This window comes from Podarcis tiliguerta (assembly GCF_965153285.1).
Source record: "Podarcis tiliguerta genome assembly, chromosome: 11".
NCBI classification, from domain to species: domain Eukaryota; kingdom Metazoa; phylum Chordata; class Lepidosauria; order Squamata; family Lacertidae; genus Podarcis; species Podarcis tiliguerta.
In genome coordinates this window covers 24,488,166-24,500,603 of record NC_139544.1, presented here as the reverse complement: position 1 = coordinate 24,500,603, position 12,438 = coordinate 24,488,166, and positions in this window count along the sequence as shown.

Here is a 12,438-nt window from a genome sequence, read left to right as displayed (position 1 = left end):
CAGGAGGCCCCATTAGCTAAAGTGGTGCTTCAGGTTAAGAACAGTTTCAGGTTAAGAACGGACCTCCAGAATGAATTAAGTACTTAACCCGAGGTATAACGCGAGGTATAAGCAAATTTTAAATGTAGCTAATGCAAAACTACCTTTATAAGCAAAAATGAAAGGCTATGGTCATTTGGTATCCCAATACAAGTCAGTGGGATCACCAAAGATTCATATTTTTGAATAGGGTTGGATTGAGCCTGAATCTATCCAAACTGTGATCAGAAGCAGATTTAGAGGAGCACAACTAGTGCAGTCACAGTGGGTGCAGAGTCTCAGGGGGTGCCACAAATGTGAAGTTGACTGGAAGGCGAGAGATAGGGCACCACAGAAATTTGGTGTCCACCACTGCTGTGACCCAGATCTGAATAACAGAACTGGGTCCCAAACAAATTGGGGTGGATCTTGCACAGCCCTAAAAATCATTTTGCGCATTCAACAGCCCACACATAACCTGTCAAATAAATGGTACAGAAGAAAGCAAAAGTGTCACATGCTAATCAAATTGTAAAAATTCATTTCTGAGCTAAATGTTAAGCTCCAGATATGAAATCAAAAGTTGTAGCACCAACATCTGGAAAGAGTAGGAGAGATTTCTTTGGAACCAAAGAGAACTCAAAGTACATATTTGTACATTGGGTTATTTTGTGAGATAGATTCTGCAAAACAACAACAACAGGAGGTTCAGGAGATACTCCGGAGACCGAGAGAGAGCGTGCTAGAAGGCTTGATAGTAAAGGAAGTGCTAATGAGAGTAGCAGATGTTTAGAGACACGGGTGCACTAGGAAAATACATAGGCAAAAATCCCAAGACCATTTGGATCAATGAGACAAAGCGCGCATACATGAGTGCACATGAGTGTTTTCTTTCAGGGCTCGTCCCTGAGATAGACTTATTTATGTACTGAATATTATAAAAGCCTAAAATACCAGGAACATGCATTCTATTCTAATCTCCTTTCCTGAGATGAAAAGAGATCCTTCACAGATGAGATAAAACAGTTGGTGTTGAGTTTGGCTTTTATTCACAATGCCGATTGTATATGTTAAGAGTTAAATTGAAAGTCCGTTTCTGTTTAATGAATATCCATAATGGATTGCAAGGCTTAGCTCTGAGTTTGTAATTTATAGGCCACTGTTATTCATTCCAGTCAAATGCCAATGACAGGAAGGGCAACAAATCAAAGTTAATTTGTAATTGAAAATGACTATTACTAGAAGTGGTTTCACTTTAAAGAATCTTGACATGTTTGAAGATGAATTACTTTGAACAGCTTTGTTATTTAAAATTGTTTTAAAGCATAAAAAAATGAAGGTTACATTTTTGAAGGCTGATCTTGAACATGAGCTACTCTGCAACCTTTTAGTGCTTGGGGAGTGAGATCAGTTCAAAATGCAAATTAAAGTACCATTTAAAAATGATTTGACTTGCCCATATAATACAACTCCAGTACGCCTGTAAAGAAACTGCTAAATGTTGCCATTAAAACATCTCAAAGGTGAAATCTGATACATTTGTGTACTCTGTATCTTATCTACTGAACACCAATTGTTAGTGTTATTACTTTATCAATTCCCTGGGTAATTGTGCTCATGTATTTTATGGTAAGAAAGCCTAGAAATTAGAGGAAAGGAACATTTACTGAACGTTTACTTTCAACACAGGATTGCTTCCCCGCCCACTCACTAAATTGCACAAAATATATCTTGATAAAAATGATTAAGGATTTTTGTTGATATTGCTGTTTTCTCAAGTAGGCAGCCAGAGAGAATATTTATCAGATAGTTTACAAGCTTCTTTTACTATGACCTAATGATTTGGACAGTAAACTTAAACATGAAGCTACTTTCACTCTGCTTATTTTAAACATTTAAGCTGTATAAAAGCCATGCTAAAAGCATGGATTTTCAAATAAATGCTGTGGTTTCTTGTTATTACATTCATTTATTGAAAGAAGGTTTCCTTAGCATGCGCTGTAGAGAATTTTTAAAAAGCCATATACATGGCTTTGGAGACACAGAACTCTACATTTCATTACCACTCTCCATGATTTTCATCAGATGGAAGTGGGCAGGAACCAACGTTCTGGCTTCAAAACCTAAAAGATTAGAAACATCACACATCTGTGACCATTGTGGCCTTGGGCATCTAAGGGCAGTAGGAACTCCCAACATAATAAAGGCTACCATAGGCCAAACAGATTTTCAGACTCTTTAACCTACTTGGATTTGGTTGGCAACTACTCAAAGACCTAGCCCACAAAGGGGACATTTCCAGATGCAGAGTAGATTTCTTCAGGAGTCTTACCACCACCTCTCTCAGGCAGCCCAGGACCACTTCCTCTTGAAGAGAAGCATTAATTACCCCTTTGGCCCAACTGGCTGTCCCAGCCCTTCCTAATATCATAAGCCAAGAGGAGAAGGGATTCAAGATGCAAGTAGTTGCACAAACCTGATCGAGCACCTTGTCCATGTCCTCGGACCACAACAAGTGGGGCCCCAAACATTTAAAGTTCTAGCTCCCTCTCAAAATCATGGGAACTGTAGTATGTTAAGGTTGCTGAGAGTTGTTAGGAGACCCCTATTCCATCACAGAACTATAATTGCCAGAGTTGTTTAACAATCAGATCCTCTTCCTCTGGGAATTGTAGCTCTCTGAGGGGAACAGAGGTCTCTTAACAACTCTCAGCCCCCTTAACATACTACAGTCCCCAGGATTCTTTGCGGGAAAGTCATGATTGTTTAAAGCAGTATCATAGTGAGTTAGCAGAGCATGAGACTCTTAATGGGCATTGCAGGGGGTTAGACTAGATGATCCTCATGGTCCCTTCCAACACTACAATTCTATGATTCTATGAAATATATAGTTCCTGAAATCTGTCCAATGATTTAAGACAAACCAGAGCAGCACATGGAAACACCGTTTACCTTCCCGACGGAGTGGTACCTATTTATCTACTTGCACTTTGACGTGCTTTCGAACTGCTAGGTTGGCAGGAGCTGGGACCGAGCAATGGGAGCTCACCCCGCCGCAGGGATTCAAACTGCCGACCTTCTGATCAGCAAGTCCTAGGCTCTGTGGTTTACCCCACAGCGCCACCTTAGAACATAACAAACACAGGGGCACATTTTCGGTGGCTGCCCTAGAAACTGTGTGCTCCTTTCTCTTCCCAGATGAAAGCATCTTTTGGGAAAGATGCAAGACTTTGCTATTTGTGCTTGCTACTGGGAAGTGGAGATAAGATAAAATTTGTTAGTTTGCAATGTTTTCTATTTTAAAAAATTAAAAAGTTGAGACCTCTGCTGCTGTACTGCCTTTTATGATTGTTGTCGTGCCATTACCAAAGTTCTCTGGGTGGCTTACAAAATGAAGGTTAAGATTTTTTTAAAAAACCCTATAAAAATGTAAGGAGATCTAAAACAGATAATAAAAAGGTAAAGGGACCCCTGACCATTATGTCCAGTCGTGACCGACTCTGGGGTTGAGGCGCTCATCTCGCTTTATTGGCCAAGGGAGCCAGCATACAGCTTCCAGGTCATGTGGCCAGCAGGACTAAGCCACTTCTGGTGAACCAGAGCAGCGCACGGAAACGCCATTTATCTTCCCGCTGGAGTGGTACCTATTTATCTACTTGCACTTTGACGTGCTTTCAAACTGCTAGGTTGGCAGGAGCAGGGACTGAGCAATGGGAGCTCACCCCGTTACGGGGATTCGAACCACCGACCTTCTGATCGGCAAGTCTTAGTCTCTGTGGTTTAACCCACAGCGCCACCCACGTCCCAAAACAGATAATAGAGGGGTGTTATTAATCCGCCAGTCATCTAATGTGAAGAAGACCTCCAAAATGCTATAGCTATCATTGTAATGAGATACACTGGTCACAGCCAAGCTCATTTACCAGAACATCGCCCAGATATAAACAACAAAAGGAAAAGAATAAAAAAAGAAAATAGCACAATTCTATAACCATGGAACAGAAAGCAATCTCCTCATCTCATATATATTCTGTGAATCCTTTTTCTAACAGACACTTGGCCTGCTCTGTCTGCTGATAACAGTATCGTAGTGATCTCACACTGACAGTTTGCTGAAACAAAACTTCTTTGTTTAACCATTGTAGTGGGTCGTGACTCACCAGCAGTTTAGTTTGATCAAAGAGGTATCCTTATTATTATTATTATTCAGATCTTCAGCAGCTAGAATTTGCCTTCTTGGGGTTAGGCCTTGACTTTCTTGGGCCTGTGATATTATTGAAATGGACTTGGATAATTTGTGGAAGGGCCTTTGATTCCTGGATTTTCCTGCTGGCAGAAGGGGAAGAAGATGACTTTTACCAGTTTTCCCATCCCCATTCTTGTACTGTTCAGCCAGAGCAATTATTCAGGGAGTACTATGGTCTGCAAGGAGAAGTGGGAATCAGCAGAAATCCTGGGAACTGAGGATTCCAGAACTCATGAAAAGGGCTGCTATGGTTTAAACAGAGATGGAAGGAGACAATTCAGATCAGGAATAGCACATGATTTATGCACAATATCCTTTCCTATTACCATGTATTAATGAGGGATGCATTACAAATAGCTATATGTTGTACGGTATATGAATAATTGAATAAAGATTACTCAAGACAGGGAAGTTAAGTTTTCAAAAAAAAGGTCTCAAGGAACCAGTTTAAACAGATTCTGGTAAATGTAAACAGAAATGTATTTGAATGCTAATGATGTAGCCTGAGGCTGGGGTGTGTGAGATGTTAGGGGAAGAGTAGTATCTCTGGTGGTGAGATGTCATTCTCCTTCCACGTTAGTTTCTCCACCTTTGGTCCTCTGCACTCAGCTCTCACCTGTGGTTCCTAGAAGCTGTCAGTATGTGATAGTAGCCACATGCCTGGAATCAACTTCCACCAACTGGCTAAACCAGGTGAGGGTTTCTGATGGGTCTCAAACCCTCAGTGAGGTAGGAACTTCCCCTACATGTGAAACAGCCTCTGACGGATTGAGTGGATGAGGCCAATAATAAGTCCAAAGGCAGTTTCTGCATATGCTGTAGTGAGAAATTTGGGGCAGATGGGGCTTGTCAACGTGGGAAAGTCACCCATCTAGGAGAAGGAGAGCTCTGTTCCTAAATCTCCACCACCTTGTGGCTACTCTCATTTGTGAGGAAGCCTTCAGGAGCAAACCCTGATGGAAAATCTGTTCCTGATGCCTTGTGGGACATCTTCAGGAGAAGAAAAGACCAAGGAGTAAACCCTGGAAAATTCCAGAGAGGAGTCCCTAAGATGGTTGGATGGCATCTTGTATGCCTCCTTCTGGCAATTCCTGAAGCCAAGTTAGTGCCACATGTATTGCTTTGCTTTCCTTTGAACCACATCAGCAAGGCTGAGAGTGGGGTATTGTTGTTTGGGCAGCCCAGAACCTCCATTTATGCTGCCCAAGCTTGTGCCCTACAGAGGTCACATAAGGCATCGGGTTGGATCATTAGACATTGAGTAGCCTGATAAAGGGGTCACTGAAATGTTTGCTTTGTCTGGAAGTCCATATTGAAATTCAAATTTAATTGAAATACTTTATTGTCACTTGTACAACTTGTATACAGTGAGATTACACGAACACACCCCACCCAGCTCTCTTAGTCTTAATTCCCCTCGTTTACTGATGCACACCCACCAAACCCGAAAGTCAGTTGCCCTGTTGTTATCTTTTCATTCAGCAGCCTAACAGCCCAGGGATAGAAGCTATTCTTTACCCTGTTGGTGCAACTAATCATGCTTCTATATCTTCTGCCTGAGGGCAGGAGATCAAGAAAGTGCCATATAGGGACTGATGGACCATAAAATCTTCTGAGTGGTGGCCCTGTTGAGATTGTTCCACTTGATGTATGTCAGGGTCGACCCACCTTACTGCTCAACCAACAGACAGGTTCCTTGATACCGGATACATACTCAATGTCTTTGCCCAAACCAGTTTACATCTGTAGTCAATAACATTGTGGCCTTTTTCAACTCAATTCTGATGTCATTTGTCTTATTTAAACTCTGGGCTGGCCCTGTGACTAGTTGCATGTTTCCTGAGCCTGGGCCTGCAAATGAAGCCACAGCCAGAAAAATGTGTGTGTGTGAGAGAGAGAAAGAGAGAGAGAGAGAGAGAGAATGAGAATTAGCTTGCGTGTGCATGCCTTTGTGCGAACTCCCCTCCACCATGTCACCCGATTGTCTGTGATAATGAAACAACTATAGGATAGTTTTGCTGAGTGCTGCTTTCCACCCCCTAATTTGCTTACTGGGTTTTGAACTTGCTACTCAGCTGTGCCACAGAAAAGCATTTCTGGGAAAGGGACAAACAGAAAAGTGCATATTCTATTGGTGAGAGCATTTGAAGTCTTTAAAGAGCCCAGCACCTTTCAGCCTCCCATCGTGTTTTCTATCTGATAATAACTTGTTCCAAGTTGAATTACCATGGTTGGCTGCACCCTATCACACCTTTGGATTAGGAAAGTGGAGCTTAGAAGTATTTGTGAAGTACTTCTTGATTATTCACAAGTTAGCTCCTGATTGAAGTAGTCTGCAGCAAAACGCCAAGTTCACCCCTGCGTGTAGCAAAAGCTCTGAACCATGCATCAGGAAATTGACCTTCAGAGATTATTATGACCTTCAAACTGTTGCCACATCACTGAAATGAGTTTTGTGTGGAATTTGATGATAAGCCTCTGGATTACTGGGTGATACTGTGTCAACACCTTTGATAGGCACTCACAGAAAGACAGATATCTGAAGAAATGATTTCAAACACCCAACACTTGAGGATTATTTCAGAAAAACCAGAAGTTATTCAGTATGAGACAGTTTCCATTTCCGTATATGCCTTCCAACTTGCTGAACAGCATACTGAATATTATTACAATCACAAATTATATTGTAAAGTACACAAGCTTATTATAAATGCATACATTACAATGCCTTTGTTATTACAAACATAAAGTGATCTTTGAAGATTACCAGACTGTGTTCTTTCTGAAACACATTTTCTAAACAACAAATTGCAACATTGCAACAAATAGCTGATATTAATTCTGTTATTTATATAATTTAATATGAGAGTCTACAGGCATTTCTTTTTGGCTATAGTTAAGACTCAGTTTCATACCCTAGGTATGGGAAAGAAAGAGATGCTGATAAAATGTAGGATTTTCTACTCCACTGCCAAAGAATATCATTAAATAATGATTACCTTCCATAGTTACTTAACTATTCAGCTAAGGCTCTGATACCAAGCATACTTTCTTGGGAGCCAGCTCCATTGAAATATCCCAAGATCTGCTTTCAAGTAAATCTGTTTTGTTTGCTATGTTGCCTTCTAGCTTCTCAACGCTTCACTGTGCCAGAATTATTCTTCTTTACAGAACACTTTATTGGACAATAAGTAGACTATGACAATCTTCTTTATCACAAAGGCCCAAGAGTCCTCCTAGTTCTGAACTTCATACTGTTAGAAGTTTTTGGGGTTTTTGTTTAATGCCAGTGTTAATTGTTGAGCTCCATTGCTGGCACGTCTCTCCCTAATGGAGAACAGAGCAATTACTTTGAAAGGGATTAGTTCACAGTAATGAAAATAGACAAAAAGTTGGCGTAGGGCTCATAGCAAAGCAACCACATGAGTACGAGATTACATTGCTTACCATTCAGAATGTTTTAGTCATTTGCCTTTAGCAGACTGATGGGCATTTGGATACATTCAGATTACTGTAATGTATCCTGACCTTAGGCTGGCATCTGGATGGTGACTGGCACATCCCTAAATCAGAAGTGGCAATAGCAAAGGCACCTAAGAAGGGGCAAGAAGCAGTTCAGTGCCTTTCTCCTAGTTTTGATTTAGCACCTGACTTTATGATTTGGACTGGGATATCTGCTCTGAAGCCAAATCTGCTATTTGGACTTTGAGTGAACAGCAGTTGCTGTTTGGGTTGGGCCCAAAGGTGTTCTTTCCACTATTGGAAAGTCTCTTTCACTCATGGGAGAGCTATTTCTAGCTGAGCTATTATGTGGAAGAATTGGCCCCAGATTCAGAATAATTCTTTTCCCCCCTACATACTCTTGTATAGGCAGGGCCTGTTTCGCCTTTAAATCTCTATTTAAACCATAGCAGCCCTTTTCATGAGTTCTGTAATCCTTAGTTCCCAGGATTTCTGCTGAACTATAACGCCATTTCACCTGATTCTAGACTGTTTGGTTTTACAGTCTTTAAAACAGAATCTGGGTTGTATCTAGTGCTGCTTGAGTAGAGTTCCACTTGAGCAAAGGACATCCGCTTCCTCTCTTCTTGTTGTGCACTCCCAGATATGCTACAGAAGAGGCATTTTGAGAGTGTGGGGGGATGGCTGCTGGGGACAGAATAGGATAGGAGAATTCCATTGGATATACAGAAGAGTTTTGTGCAAGCAGAATGGCAGCATTGGACACACTTTTATTCATTAATTAATTCGTTCGTTCATTCATTCTTCTTCCTATTATTTTAAAAAACACTGCTATGAATTATAATGATGACCACGATGGTGATTAATATAGGGAACTTGCATTATTTTAAAATGTAAAACAATAGCAGAAAAGCAGCCATTTTTGTTATAGCATTTTTAATTTATTTCTAATGAAGTATGAAGGGGATAGGTTAAGATACTTACACAACTATGTTAACTGTGGGACAAAGAATAATGAACAGAGGTAAAGGAAGAGAAGGTTTACAACATCCTTAAAAGTGGTCACAAGAGAAATTATCTTTGTGTCCATTGATCATCCCAGGGAAAAACACACTAAAATAAATGAGTAAACTCTGGCAGTGCGTCTACAGAGTGAAGTAAAAATGCTCGTCTTTTTAATAAGAAGAAAAAGTTGCTGATCGCTGTTGTGACACTAATGACCCAAGTTCCTAATCAAAAGACATAAAATGTCTGCTTAATATAAACCAAGTTCTCCTTATTAAATAAAGCATTTACTAGATAAGATACAAATCAATAGCAAAACTTCATTAGTCCTGGGAGTGTTTGAAGCTCTGGGCCAGTTTTTCTAAATTTTTAGCATTCTGCTGAAAGAGCAATAACAGCAGCTTCTTTCCTGAAGAAAAATAGCACTTAAAAAAATTATATTGCCAAAATATCACTCTTAAAATTTCCTTTGATTGTGGTGCCTTTTAAACCTTGCAGGAGTTGCTTTTTCCGTGGAATTTTATGGTAAGGATCCACATAAATCGCCTGTCCTACAATATATCTTCTCAAAAGAATGCCCTCCTGAGTAGAATGGGACTTATTTTCACATAAGTATTTTATGTGAATGTTGCAGCAGTATCATAGGATAAACTCATGGTGATTATTAATGAAATGCCTAAAGTTTTCTAGATCCTACACAAAAATGAAAAAGCGACACCTTTGCTGCCTTCATACTTATAATCTACAAACATGATGCAATAGGAAAAATGAATGGAGAGGAACAACAACAACAAAAACTGATGGAGAAGGGGCAGGAAAACAGTTGTGTATGTTTCATGATACATAATAAATCTTAATAAAGGAGGTTTTGACTGGTGAAGGCTCTGGAGTAGTAATAAAAGGAAATGTCTCTTTAGATGATGTCGCTGTTGCAGCTATTCAGTCTTGAACATTCGATGATGATACAAGAAATAGCCTCTTCATCCCAAAGTGTGCTACCAGGAAACCAGGGTTAGGTAGTACCAGATTTTCATCTCCAAGGGAGCATCTCCATAGGGGGGAAATAGATATTTACAGCAAGAAACTTGCTAAGTTGAAAGTTTTATCTAGTTGGATATTTTGTTCTGTCAGTGGACAGCTGGATGGTTTTGGGAAGCCCCCAAACAAGAGCACAAATTCTATTTTGATTGTGATCGAAATAGATAATATAACAATATAACATCCATATTGCTTTGTTTTTATCCCTTGGTGTTACCTGCACAGACATTTGTTTCTGCATACCCATCTTAGCTCAATTTCTAGGGGTATTGTTGTTTCTGCTGTTGTCATGATATACTAACAAGAACAGGAAACACCGATTTGCTCATTGGCATTGGTGCTAAATCTGTGCTCTCATAATTTACTACCTAAATGCTAGATTTATCCACAAAGAAAGACAATTATTGTGGTAAATACAGGACTGTTGCTTACTGTTTATGCCTACTACATGCAAGTAAGAAGAAATTGTGCCTTCTTATATTGGAATTAAGCAAAACTGAAGAGTTCTAGGAATATATGAAGGTGCCTTATATTGCTCTCTCAACCCTCTGTCACTGAGCTATGCTATTAACATAACCAAGGATGGAGAGCATTAAGTATCCTGTACTGAAGCAATTACATCTCTAATATATATTATATTAATATTCTTTGGTTACCTACAATGTAATCATTTTCATTAAAACAAGCTGTTTCGTTAGGGTTATAGTATTTTCCCCTCAATTCTGTGCATGTAAGATAAAGCAAAAACTACGGACTATGTAGTTCTCAGATTAATTTTTCCAGTGCTAGAAAATACCTATCTAAAATAGGCTTTTATTTCTACTAGTTATGCCTGTGTTATTGTAAAAATAAGAAGCAAACTAGCAAGCTACAAGGGCCAGGTTGGTATCCATGAAAGCCATTAAACACCCCATTTATAACTCACTATGGTGATATCCAAAGTGATTTTGGGAGGGTGGCATTTGAATTATCTAATAAATTGCTTAAAGCAACCCCAAGACTATTGTGTTTTCAATAGGATCCAAACCATCTGCACCAGAGATGCAGATTACATCGGGGGCGGCAGGGGGATCTGCAAAATTTTGTGCATCTGACTGAAAATCTTCTGACTCTCACTGAAATTCCTCAGAACTGCTGAGGAGAAAACTCCAGGCCTTTAAACATTTCCTTGAAGAATTGAATGATATGAGAAGGAACGCCCAAATGTGTTTTTTTCTCTCTTTTTTGGATTTCACCTTTGGTGATAATTTTTTAACTTTGATTAAAACCATTTGATCACACACCATATGAGATGTGATGAAGTGTCCTTTACACTATCAGTGTGCTAGATTGTGCAGCGGTCTTATAAAAACCAAACTTGAATAATATATTAAAATTAACTGTAATCAAGGCTCCAATCCCATTTTAATTTGCTTAAACTATATACAAATTTTAATTTATGTTGAACATCTGTTAGCATCAGAGCAAACATGCCCTTCCTAACCTACCTCACAGGATGTCTGCTTTATGGGAGTTTAAAATTTGAATCTGCCTTTTAACTTTAGTATATCATTCCCTAGAAACTATATTGTGTTTGGCATAATACAAAAATAGCCCATATGGTTTGAGTATCTACAAGAAGGTATCAAACAAAGTTTAATCATAATTTTGGAGTGATTTTTCAAGTTGCCCAATGTCTTATTAATCCCTCATCATAAAACTTTGTTGATATGTTTTTTCTTTGAGTCTTTCGACTATGAAAGGTGAGCAAAAATATACCAGATAACGTCATATTTAAACATGGAGTACTTGTTTTGAGGAAATCAGCCATTTACATAGGTGTGTCTGTGTCATGCCCACCCCACCTAAAATATTATAGGGCTTTCCAATGCTGGAGTGAAGTAACATTTCTTGAACTTTCCCTGGCTGTTTGTCTAAGAAAAAATAAAAGAATGTTGCATTTTACTTACCCAATATGGTAACATTGGGTAGGATAGTAAAGAAATCCCAATGGCAAATTTCAATACACTTCTGGGACACTTTATGTCCCAGTTGTTTTCTTGTCATTGTTTCCAGAAGGAAAATTGTATGCAGCGCATGGCTAAGATTTGTGGACTGTATTCAGTTGTCAGAACATTGTCTTACAAGGACTACCCTTTTGTTTGCAAATTGCAAAAAAAAAAAAAGTGCACCAAAGGAAATTTTCTTGCCCCACAAAATTGGATGGTGGCTAACCATATTGGAAGGGACTCTTGCAAGATAAGACCTAGTCCTCCATTTAATTGATTCACTGAATGTTTCATTTTAGACCTGTTAACTGTAACAAACTGTAACAAAGCAAAATGTGGCCTGTTGAATCTTCCAGTTTACAAGATCTGAATAGCAGAAGCATGGATTTATCTATGGCTTAGTGCATGAGCCATGCACTGATCTACCCTGACTCACCGGGAACACGCTTTTGACCGCCATACCTTTTTTATTTTATTTTATTTTATTTTAAAACGTAATTTTATTTTTTTTGTAATTGGTGTTCTGTCAAGGGCAACAAGGAGCCAGGACATTATGCAAGAAGAAGTTTCACTACAGCTTGACAAATTTGTTCCAAGTTCCAAATTAGTATCTGAAGAAAACGCAACAGATGTTTTCTCTTGAGATGGTTTTAAAGTAGAGTAGAGCATTTCGTACGGTGT